Source organism: Octodon degus, unplaced genomic scaffold (genome assembly GCF_000260255.1).
Source record: "Octodon degus isolate 3935 unplaced genomic scaffold, OctDeg1.0 scaffold00230, whole genome shotgun sequence".
NCBI classification, from domain to species: Eukaryota; Metazoa; Chordata; class Mammalia; order Rodentia; family Octodontidae; genus Octodon; species Octodon degus.
In genome coordinates this window covers 2,618,509-2,631,841 of record NW_004524806.1, presented here as the reverse complement: position 1 = coordinate 2,631,841, position 13,333 = coordinate 2,618,509, and the positions used below count along the sequence as shown (strand labels likewise).

The window sequence follows — 13,333 nt, the reverse complement described above, 5'->3', positions numbered from 1 at the left end:
ATATATGCTCTGTGATTCCACATGGCTCTGTCAAAACTTCCCATCCGAGACCACAAGGCCCTCAGGAACTGGCCCTGGGCTTTGCCAGACTCCTGTCTCACTTCTCTTCCCCTTGGGTTTTGGCTTCCAGCCTCCTGACCACAACACTGGGGCACTTGGAGCCTTTGCTTTCTGTTCCTTCTGTCTAGGGCTCTGGTTCTGCAGTCTCCTCTGCTCTCCTGCCTACCCCCTGCCCAGGGAACAAAACCTAAACATGCTGCCCTTCTTTAAAGAAAGCCTAAAAAGAAAGAGAGAAACACAGCGAACACTTAGCAGAGAACCCTCTAGGTTAGCCCATGGGTCTTGCAGGGAGCAGGGCTCCCATGCAGAGAATCTAGGGCAGGAATCCACTCCCCTCCAGGAGCCTCCCTGATGCCCTCTCCAATTTTGTCACAACACTTCTTAGCTTAACTCCTGTGTCTAGCAACCTTCTTCAGAGATAAAAATAAGGACTTAGCCTGGAGCATGGAGACCTGGAACCTAACAGCTTCCTATCTTACTATACCTCGGGTAAATAGCCTCCCTCTCTTGGCCTCAGTTTCCAAATGTGTCTGGTGATCCCCAAGGGGAAGATCTGAATGAAGAGCTCGTGGACAGTAGGTGAGGATGGGGATGATGGTGCCAGCTTCTGTTTTTATCAGAGGTAGCTGCTTCCCCATTTCTGAGGTCCTACAGCCACTGGGCCCAAGGATAAGGACCTAGACTGGGCTTGGGCTGGGATGTAGGCAGACTGACATTCAAGGAGGAGCCCTTCATTCCTGCATGTAACCAGAATATAAAGGATTGTCATGCCAGCCAGCTTCCTGGCCCCAGACTGCCCCAGCTGGCCTTGCAGGAGGGGAAGTGGCCCTGGTTGAGTTGAGTCAGCCACCACCCACCCTCGCTGTGACTCAGAGATGCCACCGGCCCAGCCCAGTCCTTGTGCAGCTTGGGCATCCCCAGATTCCTTCTCAGACTTGGCCACGCAAAACATCAGGCTAGATGGCACTGGGTGCACAGATCCTCCTGGGTGACTCAGGAGTGGGCCCCCCATTTGTGGGGGCCAATTGTCACAGCAAGCATGTATGTGGCCAGAAGTAGGTGGAAGACAATACAGTGCTCCTCCTTACCCAGGACCCCTGCAGATGCCTGAGACTGCAGATAATACTGAACCCTATACACTGTTTTTCCTTCTCACACATACCAGATTTAATGTCTTTTCTCTTAACTAAGAATTCACGTCACACCGTAGCTGTAATTTTTGTAGTTGGAGTTGCAACAGCAAAACTAACACCAGAGCCGGTCAGATAGCTCGGCAGACTAAAGCGCCTGCTTAGGCAGACTTAGGGACCAGGGTCTGATCCCTGGCTGCCATGCTACCATGCCAGCCCCAACCCCAGGAGTGCTGAGACAGCGACTGAGACTGGGCATGGTGCTGCATGCCTGTAATCCCAGTGCTTGGGAGGCTGAGAACAGGAGGATCACTACGAGTCTGATCTGTGTAGTGAGACCCTGAAATTATATATATATATATATATATATATATATATATATATATATATATTCACCAATTTTTTTTCTGCTTCACAATTTCACAGAAGATTGCTAACTGTAAGTCTTAGCAATTTTCAGCACAAGATTATTCTCTTTTCTTAAAGATTGTTCTCTTTCCTTATTCAGAACATTTGCTGTGCCATGTAAAGGAAGCACTTTACAGCTTCTCTTCGACATATCTAAAACTACCATCGCTGCTCTCTCACTTTGGGTTTTTTGATTTGAGACAGGGTCTCTATAATTCAGGTGCTTCAGGCTGGCTTTAAAGTCACTATGTAGCCCAGGGTGGGCTCAAAATCAAGGAGATCCTCCTGTCTTCTTCTGCTTTTTTTTTTAATGTATTCAGTACAGGGTCTACAAGGTCTCACTACACAGATCAGACTTGTAGTAATCCTTCCTGTTCTCAGCTCCCCAAGCACTGGGATTACAGGCACACGCCACCACTCCCAGTCTCAGTTGCTGTCTCCGTGTGCCCTTGCATGGCACGCTGGGGATCAAACCCTGGTCCTTGCATCTACCTAAGCAGGCGCTTTAATCTGCTAAACTATCTGGCCGGCCTCCTTCCACCTCTTGAGTGCTAGGATTAGAGATGTTAGAGCCACTATTAAATGAAACAAGGATTACTTGAAAACAAGTACTGTGATACCAGTCAGGGTGATAGTCTGATAACCAAAACACCTACTAAGTGAAGAATAATGGGGGGCTGGTGAGATGGCTCAGTGGTCTAAAGCACCTACTTAGAACAAGCTTAGCTAAAGCACAGGGGCCGCGGTTCAATCCCCCAGCACCACATGCCAGCCAGCCCGCCCCCTGGTGGGCTGAGCTGGCCACACACACACACACACATACACACACATAAGTAAATAAAATTAAAAAAAAATAAAAAATTAAAAAAAAAAAAGAATAATGGGCAAATACTGTGATAAGAAGACACTGGACAGAGGGAGATTCACCCCTAGGTGGGCAGAAGCAGGATGATCTGAGATTTCGCCATGCTGCTCAGTGACACACCATCTGAAAGTTATGAATGGTTTATTTCTGGAATTTTCCATCTTGATATTTTCAGATTCCTGCTGACCATGGATAATATAAACTGTGGAAAGTGAAATTGTGGAGGAGACTAGTATGGTACCAGGCCAGAACAGAAGCTCTGGAATCAGACCAGTGTGAGGATCCTGGCTCTGATCTGTGTGATCTGTGTGAAAGGTCTGACTGACCTGAGTGACCAAAGACAAGGGCCCTCCCTTCTGTGCCTCTTGTGTATTAAGCAGGGCAGCAGCACAACCTGACCACACCCAGCTACAGGACGCTGTCATGGACTAAATTGGCAACAATCCCCAAACCATGATAGATGCTCAGTCAATGGGCCCAAGGCTCCTACGCTATCTCGCCTACCCCTCCTCTCTGCCTTCCACTGCATGTGGAGAGCTACTCAGGCATGCTCCTGCCTGCACAGAGCAGGGCAGATGTGCATCACCAGCCCCCCTTGTCCTGCCTGGAGGGAGCCAGGGAGGCTGGGGCTGTGCTGGGCACCCTGCCGCGCCGCGTGGACTTGGGAACAAAGCCTTGTTTCAGCCCCAGCTGCCAGGCTGCTCCTCCCACCTGTCCCTGGTGGCCCTTAGATTGTCATTTCAAAAGGCTGGGGCAAACAAGGACTTCCTGCTTTCCTCTCTGCCCCTAAATGATCTCTGAGACACCAAAAACCCCACTATCATGCTGTTTCTGTTCGTTGTAAATACTTTTTGGATTTACCACAAAATATTTAACTGAGGGTCACTTCATGGAAAGCCATGCAAGGTTTTGAGCTGGAAAGGGCTGTGATCTGCCGTAAGTATTTCTTGATAAATGGACCTCAGGTTAGTCTAGAGCCATTGGAAAGGAAAAATTGGAAGGATAGTGTGGAGGACCACCTGAGCTGTTCTCCTTGAAAGAAGAGCGACTGTCTCCATTTTGACTGAGCCTCACCCTATTTCCTCCTATTGTTCTGCACAGAGCTGGCCAGGACTTCTGTTTATCCTCCAATTGGCCTTAAGCAATGTCTATTGGTCTAGCTGCGGTGCTGGTGATAGTCTTTCAAGGTGGCATGCGTGTTTCCCTGGTAACCTATACCTGCTGCTCTTTAATGTGAGCCAAGACAGTAGAGCTAGTGCTCCCTGCTGCCAGCTGGGATGGAGCCTGAGATAGAGGCTGTGACTTCCCGGGGCTTGAAAGGCTACACCAAAGCTGAAGCACCAGACTTACCAAAACATTAGATACCACATAATGCAGATTACTCTCTCTGCATATCCTCTCTGCATATGGCAGAGGTAAATGTAGGCCACCCACCTAGCTCAGCTCACAAGGATCACCTACTTCCCACAATTCTCAGTCCACCCTCCTCAAGCCACTCCTCTACTGAATAAAAACCGGGTGAGGCCCTGGGTCGCTCTCTTGGTTCCAGAAAACCATCTTTGTGGCTGGACTTAGAGCCCCTTGACTCCCCTATGATTGAAAATATAATTTAGTGTCTTTATTTTTGCCATGGGTTGCATTGTAAGTGGTAGATTGGAATCAATTTGATGGGATTCCAGTAACGTAACTTTGGGATTACAAATATTGGCTTCTTGGACCGAGACGAGGACCTGGAAGTGTCTCCTACAGGATAGAGAGGAGGCAGGGGGAAGGGGAAGAATTGTGGTAATTCAAGTACATGGATGGCAGCAGCAACAGTGCTGCGGGCAGAGTATTAGTTGTATTGATTTGGGGTGATCCATTGTTCCAGGCTCATAGGCAGCCATTACTTTGGTCTCAGCTACCAGAGTAAATCCCACTACACTGGACTAAGATGGAGTCACTGTGCTGAAGTTCCAAGTCACAAACTGAAAATGAGTTGTTACCTGGCCTTAATGAGAATGAAGAGAGGCTGGGCATGGTGGTACATGCCAGTAATCCCAGCAGTTGGAGGATCAATGTGAGTTTGAGGCCAGCCTAAGATACATAATAAGTTCTAGGCCAGCCTGAACTAACAGTGAGACACTGTCTCAAAAAAAAAAAAAAAAGGAAGAAATAATAGCCAAATTCCCAAAACAGGCCCCTTTTAACTGTCATGACAATTAAGTTCTCTCTATTTAATTATTATGATTATGATTATGATTATTTATTTATTTATTTTGGCAGAACTGGGGATTGAACTCAGGCCCTTGCGCTTGCCAGGGAAGTGCATATTCCACTGAGCCATCTCCCTGGCCCCTTCTCTTTAATCCTTGAAAAAAAAAAAAGTTTCTTCCCTAGGACAATACCAAATGGTGGATAGGCATGGGAGGCAGACGTATCTTCCTTAGGGGCTTTGCAACAGCAAGCAGAAACACTGAAATGATACTCAGGTTTTGGAGGCAGATTTATTTCCATCGATAGCCACTGATTAGAATCATTCCTACAATATCAGGTCCTGATCTCTAGTGATCTAGGGCTTACATGGGATAAGCAAGAAAGAAGTACAGAGGCGGAATAGATTGTCCATTGAGGATTGGATTATACACAGTGATCAGCCATCTATGAAAGACTGGAGCAAAAGGATCTGGAACAGGAACCTGGGCAACTAAAAAACTGAAGTATAATGGTAGGGAGCCATATACCCAGGGAGCATTTTCTGTGACAGCTTTAGCAGTGGTCTTTGAGGCAGTGCACGCAGCAGGAGTTGGGGCCATGGCCATGGGACTCGCAGAAATAAGGCTCAAGACGGAATGGTAGTCAGGGAGATAGCTCAGTAGAACAAGTACTTGCCTGGCAAGCACAGGGTCCTGAGTTCAATCCCTGGCACTGAAAAAAAAAAAAAAAAAAAAGACGGAATGGTAACAAGCACTGTCTGTAAGCTGGGCTGTTGGTCAGACATGAAGATCAAGTCCCTGGAGGAAACTGATCTGTTCTCCTCACCCATCAAGGAGTCTGAGATTATGGACTTTTTCCTGGCCATATCCCTCGAGGATGAAGTTCTGAAAATCATGCCTGTGCTTAGGCAAACACGAGCTGGCCAGTGGACCAGGTTCAAAACATTTATGGCCAACAGAGACTAAAGCAGTTATGTTAGTCGGTGTAAAGTGTTCCAAGGAAGTAGCCACTGCCATTCAGGGGGTCATCATTCTGGCCAAGCTGTCCATTGTCCCCATGCAGAGAGGCTACTGGGGAACAAAATCAGCAAGCCCCACACCGTTTCTCGCAAGACAAGGGACTGCTGTGGCTCTGTGTGGGCGGGTCTGATCCCTCCCACCAGAGGCACTGGCATCATCTCAGGCCCTGTGCCCAAGAAGCAGCTGCTGATGACTGGTACTGACTGCCAGGGCAACATCACCAAGGCCACCTTGGATGCTGTCTTCAAGACCTACCACTACTTGACCCCTGATCTCTGGGGAGATACCTTATTTACCATTCTCCCTACCAAGGATTCAGCAACCATCTTGGCAAAACCCACACCAGAGTCTGTCTAGAGCACTTGAACTCCACCAGCAGCTGTAAAATAAGCATTTTTACATAAGAAAAATAAAATGAGGGGCTGGGGAAATGGCTCAGTGGAATAAGTGCTTCCCTGGCAAGCGCAAGGGCCTGAGTTCAATCCCCGGTTCTGCCAAAAAAAAAAAAAAAAAGAAAAAGAAAAAGAAAATGAATGAAATGTGTCTAAGGACAAAAGTGTAACCTGGCATTAACCAGTAATTTTTCTGCTATTAATAGCACTCTGTACCCACCTTACAAAGAAATAATGTAAAAATGACCAATCTGCTATTTAGTTTCTTCTTTGAAAATTTTAGTGCTTGCTTGGCAAGCACACGGTCCTGAGTTTGACCACCAAAAAACCCCAAAACCCAAAACAAATAAAATAAAACAAAATTTTAAACAGAGAAAAAAATAAATTTTATAAAACAGATTTTCAAAATAGGCTAGTAGAACAGTAACAATAATTAATACATTGCATATTGTTATCTTCCTAGTAGTTATTCAGAATGCAAGAGTTGGCACAAAATATTTTCCAATAAATACTTTCCAAACAATGAGAGTTCAAAATTTTCTTTCTTTCTTTCTTTCTTTCTTTCTTTCTTTCTTTCTTTCTTTCTTTCTTTCTTTTTTTTTCTTTTTTTTTTTTTTTTTTTTTTTTTTTTTTTTTTTTTTGTACTCAGGTAAGAGATTATGTTCCCCTCTGACTTGCCTTTTTTTAAACAAATGTATTTGGCACAGCATCTCACTCTGAAGCTCGGACTCTTAGTGGTCCTTCTCTTTACAGCCTCCCCAGTGCTGGGATTACAGGTGTGCACCACCATTCCCAGTCTCAATGGCCAGCTCAGTGTGCCTGGGGACAGGGACAGCACGGCATATGGTACCAGGCATCAAATCCTGGGCCCTGCAATTGCCTAAGCAGGTGCTTAGTCCTCTGAGCTATCTTGCTGGCCCCTGACTTACCTTTTTGTAGAGTTGCTTTTGCTATTCTAGGTCTCTTCTGGTTCCAAATGCATTTTAGGAATGTTTTCTCTAGTTTTATGAAGTATGCTAATGGTATTTTGTTTGAGATTGCATTAAATCTACATAATAGTTTGGGAGGAAAGTACTTTTCAATGTATTGGTTCTTCTTATCCATGAGAAAGGTATATCTTTCCATTTTCTTAATTTTTTTTTTTTTTTGCACTTAGTACAGGGAATACAGGGCCTATAGGGTCTCACTAAGTAGATTGGACTCGTAGTGATCCTCCTGTTTTTCAGCCTCCTAAGCACTGGGATTACAGGTGTGTGCCACCATGCCCAGTCTCAATAGCTGTCTCAGCACACTCCCAGGGTGGGGGCAGGGCCGGCATGGCACACCAGGGATCAAACCCTGGTTGCCTGTGCTTTGCCTAAGCAGGTGCTTTAGTCCACTGAGTTATCAGGCCAGCCCTTAATCTCTTTTTTTCAGAGTACTGTAATTTTCAATATATAGATCTTTTACTTCTTTCCTAAGATTGATTCCTAAGTATTTCATTTTTTTGGATGCTATTATAAGGGTGTGGTTTCCCTGATTTCTCTCTGTGTGAGTTTATTGCTTATGTATAGTAATGCTATTAATTTTTGAGTGTTGACTTTGTATCCAGCTACATCACTAAATTTGGTTATAAAATCTACAAGTCTTTTGGTGGAGTTTTTGGGGTCTTCTATGTAGAGTATCATGTCATCTAAAAATAATAATTTAACTTCTTCTTTTCTTATCTTTATTGTTTTTATTTTTTTATTCTTGTATAATTTCTCTGGGTAATGTTTCCAGAACTATATTGAATAGGCGTGGTGATAGTGGACAGACATCCTTTTCTTGTTGCTGACTTTAGAGTGAAAGTTTTCAGTTTTTGTCCATTTAGTATGATGTTGGCTGTTGGTTTGTCCTGGATGGCTTTCATCAGATTGAGGTAAAGACCATCTATTCTGATTTTCTGTAGGGTTTTTATCATGAATGAGTGTTAGACTTTGTCAAAAGTTTTTTCCTGCATCTATTGAGATGGTCATATTTTTGTCTTTGACTCTATTAATGTGATGTATTACATTTATTGATTTGCACATGTTGAACCATCCCTGCATCCCAAGTAATATGAGTCCTACTTAGTCATGATGTATAATCTCTTTGGTGATTTGCTGCATTCTGTTTACTAGTATCCTATTGAGGATTTTTGCATCTATTTTCATTAGAGAAATTTTGGAGAACATCCTATGTGCAGCTAAAAGAATGTATTTTGATGTTTTATTTTTCAATTGGGTTCTTCTCTGGTTTTGAAATCAGGGTAATACTTGCTTTCAGGAATGATTTTGGAAGCATTTTTTTCCCTTTCTATTTCCTTAAAGAATTTCAGTATTGGTGGCATTAGTTCTTCTTTAAATTTCTTGTAAAATTCAACAGCGAATTCATCAGTGTCTAGGCTTTTTGTTGTTGGTAAATTTTTAATTACATTTTCAACTTCACTGACCAGTACTGGTTTATTTAGGGGTTTTTTGTGTGTTCTAGATTTACCTTTGGCAATTCAGTTGTGTCCAGAAATCTGTCCATTTCTTGAATATTTTTTTAAAATCTCATTAGAATATAGGAGCTTAGGGCCGGCCAAATAGCTCAGCAGATTAAAGCACCTGCAAGCAGGCGCAGGGGCCAGAGGTTCAGTCCCCAGGCCTGTGTGCCAGCCCTGCCCCCAGGATGCGCTGAGACAGTGATTGAACTAGGAACTGAACCCAGGGACATTAACACTGACGTATATCCCAAGCCTTTTTTTTTTTGCAGAACCGGGGATTGAACTCAGGTCCTTGCACTTGCCAAGAAAGTGCTTATTTGACTGAGCTATCTCCCGGCTCAAGACAGTGATTGAGACTGGGCGTGGTGGTATGCCTGTAATCCCAGCTCTTGGGAGGCTGTAAAACAGGAGGATCACTATGAGTCCAATCTAGTAGTGAGACCCTGAACACCCTGTAGACCCTTCCTAAAAATACCAAAAAAAAAAAAAAAAAAAAAAGAAAAAAAAAGGATCTTGTAGTAGATATTGATAAGCTCTGGATTTCTATAGGTTCCATTGTAATTTCCCCCTTTTCATTGTTAATTTCTTGAATTTGTGTTTTTTTCTTTCCTCTTTTTGATGCAGTTAATGTTTTATCAATTTTATTTATTCTTTCAAAGAACCAACTTTTCAATTCATTGATTCTTTGTGTTGTTTTGTTAGTTTCTATTGCATTAATTTTTGCTCTTATCTTTATAATTTCCTCCCTCATATGAGCTTTGGGTATGATTTGTTCTTCTTTTTCTAGAAGTTTGAGATACAACATCAGGTTGTTTATTTTAGCTCATTCTCTTTTCCTAATTTGAGAGTTCATTGCTATAAATTTGCCTCAAAGGACTGCTTTCCATTGCATCCCATGAGTTCTTTTATATTGTAATGATATTATTATTTCATTGTATATGCTACTTAATTTCATCTGTGACTCATTGGTTGTTAAGTAGAGTGTTGTTTCATTTCCATGTATTTATGTAGTTTTTTTTTATTTCTTTTGTTGTTGTTGATTTCCAGTTTCATTGCACTATGGTCAGAGAGTATGCTTGGGATGATTTCAGTCCCTCTACGTGTTATTAAACATTCTGTGAGCTAATATGCAGTCTATTTTGGAGAACATACCATGTGCATGTTTTGGGTTGGAACGCTCTATGGACATCTACTAGGTCCATTTGATTACAGGTTTGGTTTAATTATGACATTTCCTTATTGATATTTTGTCTGGCTGGTCTATCTGTTAGTGAGAATGGAATACTGAGGTCCCTCACTGCAAATGTAATGTGCTAGTGTTTATTTGGTTTTTCATGTCTGTTAATAATTGTTTTATGTAGTTCGGTGCAACAGTGTTGTGTGCATATATGATTGTTATCTCTTCTTGTAGTTTCACCCAAGTATGTAGTGATCTTGTCTCTTTTGATCATTTTTTTTTGTTTGGGTTTTGTTTTTTTTTTTGGTGAAACCGGGGATTGAACTCAGGTCCTTACACTTGCCAGGGAAGTGCTTATTCCACAGAGCCATCTCCCCGGCCCTTCTTTTGATCAGTTTTGACTTAAAGTTTATATTGTCTGCAAATAGAATAGCTACTATTGCTTTTCTTTTTTCCCTGGGTTTCTGTGACATGGAGAATTGTTTTCCATCCTTTGACTTAGTCTATGAATTTCTTCTTGCATTACATGTGTTTCTTGAATGCAGCATACTGTTGGATCTTGCTTCTTGATCCATTCTATCAGTCTGTTTCTTTATAATGGTGAGTGAAGACCATTTATATTGATGATTATAACTGATATGCATTGGGAGTTTGATCTCTGGGCCTGCTGTGCTGGCCCCACCCCATGCTGAGATGGCAATTGAGACCAGGCGTGGTGGTGTGCGCCTGTAATCCCAGCTCTTGGGAGGCTGTAAATAGGCAGATCACTATGAGTCCAATCTAGTAGTGAGACCCTGAACACCCAGTAGACCCTTCCCTAAAATACAAAAAACAACAAAACTGATATGTATTATCTTATCTTTCCCTGTTATTTGTTATCTGTCTTTCTCTTTTTGCTTACCCTTCTGGATGGCTTCTTTCTGTTGGTGTTCATGTGTTTGTGGTCTTTGTTATCTCTTTCTACTATATCCTTCAGAGCATTCTGTAGAGCTGTTTTGGTGATCACAAATTGCTTCAGTTGTTCTTTGTCATGAAAGTATCTTATTTATCTGTTGATTTTGAAAGATAGTTTTGTGGGCTACATCAATCTGGGTTGAAGATTGTTTTCTTTTGAAGATAGTTTTCTTTTAGGTGATTTGTTTCTTTTCTCTAGCTGCTTTTAATATTCTGTGCTTGTGCTGAATTTTGGAGATTTTGATTATTATGTGCCTTGGTGTGGATTTATTTTGTTCATGGCTATTTGGAGTTCTATCTGCTTCATTTATTTGCATATCAAATTGCTATCCATATTTGGGAAGTCTTCTGCCATTATCTCTGTGAAGAGATTTTTTTTTTAAATGTTTTTTGCTATCTCTGGCTTTCTCTCCAACTCTGATCAATCTTATGTTGTTCATATTTGCTTCATCTTGTAGCTGGGTAATTGATTTTTCATGGTCTTTTGCTATTTTTAAGGTATCCCTCTTTCTGTAGTCACTAGCTGCAACCCTGTCTTCTAGATCTGATATTCTATCTTTGGCTTTATTCAATCTGTTACACATACTTTCAGTGAAGTTTTTTTTTTTAAACTATTAAACACATTTATTCTTATAGTGATAAAGGATAGCTAGACAGGAGTGAAATATTTATGGTAGAAAAATTATGGGTGCTAGTCAAACCTCAAATACTGTCATTCTGGTTATTCCAATAGTATTTTCCCAGCATGGCAGATCACACATGTTAAAATTAACTGCATTCTCTTAACACCTATTATTGGCAGGGAAGCGCTTATTCCACTGAGCCATCTCCCCGGCCCCTACACCTCTCATTGGATGTGCTGCTTAGAAGCAACAATTTGGAACTCCTACTCTTAAGATCTTACAGAACAAACATATGCACACACAAAAACGATTCATACCCATTTTCTGAAAAAAAGTATTTTGACTTGAAAGGATATTTAAACAGCAAGATAAAAATACACAAGAGATAGACTGCTACTTCATGTGCAAGGTACTAGACTCTTATACTGAGAACTCTAGTGTCAATCCTTACCTCAAATCTCACATTGAAAAAGTGGCAGAACAATGAGTCACCTTCAATATGAAGGACATGTGTATGTACACCAACACCACTTTTGAAGATACAACAGTACTGCAGGAGAAATGCCAATGTACGTAGTGGAGGCCTCCTTACAAGGCCAAACACTCAAGTTATCACGTGACCATTCAGATGTTTGGGTTAAGAAACTATAGTGCTCTGGTTTAATCAAGGCACTTGCCAAATGCTAACTCTGCTATGACCTCGAGCTCCTACACATTGTCAGCCATCTGCAATAGCACGGTTTTTACTCTTCCAAAAACCCAAGTCTTGTGCACAGTCATGCGTTACATCATGACTGCAAAGCCAGGTTTGCTTAAACTTTCCTGAAATCATGATTTTTGATAGATCATGTTTAAACAGAAAGGCTTTACATAATTCTTCAGAATTATAAATCATCTTCCCTCAATACCATCCAAAACCCTGAAATTTTATTTGGCTTTTCTCCACAATGCATAGAATGGACCTCTTTCCTCTCTTAAGTTATTTTCTCATGAGAGAACCCTAAAACCAACTTTAATACACAAAACCACCTTACACATTCTCACCAAAACTTTAGTACCATACTTTCCTTCCTGCTCTTCCTTGAGCTTCTGGGCCTGCAAGTGCGGACACCTTTCACACCTTCCTCACGCCACCAGCACAGCTTTCTTTCACCATCAATCCTCTTGCCTCAAATTTTCCTTGCCCCATGTGAAAGCTAATGAACTGAGGAGGAAGGGCACTGCAAAAATATTACTTTTCTAAAAATAGTTTCTAGGCCGTTACTTGATTCTCCAAAATAAAATTTGGTAGCATCATCCATGTCAGACCCCAACACTAAATTCTCAAGTGGCTGTCTCTTCCACAGCCAGGCCTCAAAAGCTCAAACCTAAACCTACTTACAGAAGAAAGTGGCAAATACTCCCTAATCTTGAGCAATACTGACCTAGAATTGCACAGGGACTGTGACAGGTCAAGACCAGACAGTAGGTTGGTTAATTCATCGATAAGAGGACAAGTTCTCTATTCTCTCCCAACTCTGCCATTCTGGGAAGAGGCCACTAGTCAGCCTTAGACTGCCAAAGACTGTTGACTCTACCTCAGTCTTATGGGGCACCTGGCAGAATACACAGTCTTGGGGTGCTGTGTGTGCCTGCACCCCATCAGGCTTCCACTGTACACAGACAATTCTGTAATTCTGACTCTCATTATTGTCCCAGAAGACCTGCCCATTAACATGGTAAGAAATACAGAGCTCAATTTTCTCCACAGTTGGAATGACAGGGGGTAAGTCAATGCTAAATGAGAAGGTGTCACTATCTGAGCTGCCATACACATTCTTCATGTAAACACAGTCCACATCTGTGTAGCTTTTCCAGCCGTCAAAAGTGATGTGGATGGCTGCACTGACAAAGGTTCTACAATCTGAGGTACAGGATCTCAGGATAAATCCTGAGGGCATTTCATTGACCTTCTCAGACCAAAAAGCTACAACTCTTGTTGCATAGGTCCTGCTTTACCTTGGTCTTAACCATCCAGTAGA

At 42.2% G+C, this 13,333-nt stretch overlaps 1 pseudogene; it reads left to right on the top strand.

Moving 5' to 3' along the window:
* Nucleotides 1-5,399: 5,399 nt before the first annotated feature.
* Nucleotides 5,400-6,082, top strand: LOC101566936 (annotated as a pseudogene).
* Nucleotides 6,083-13,333: the final 7,251 nt, after the last annotated feature.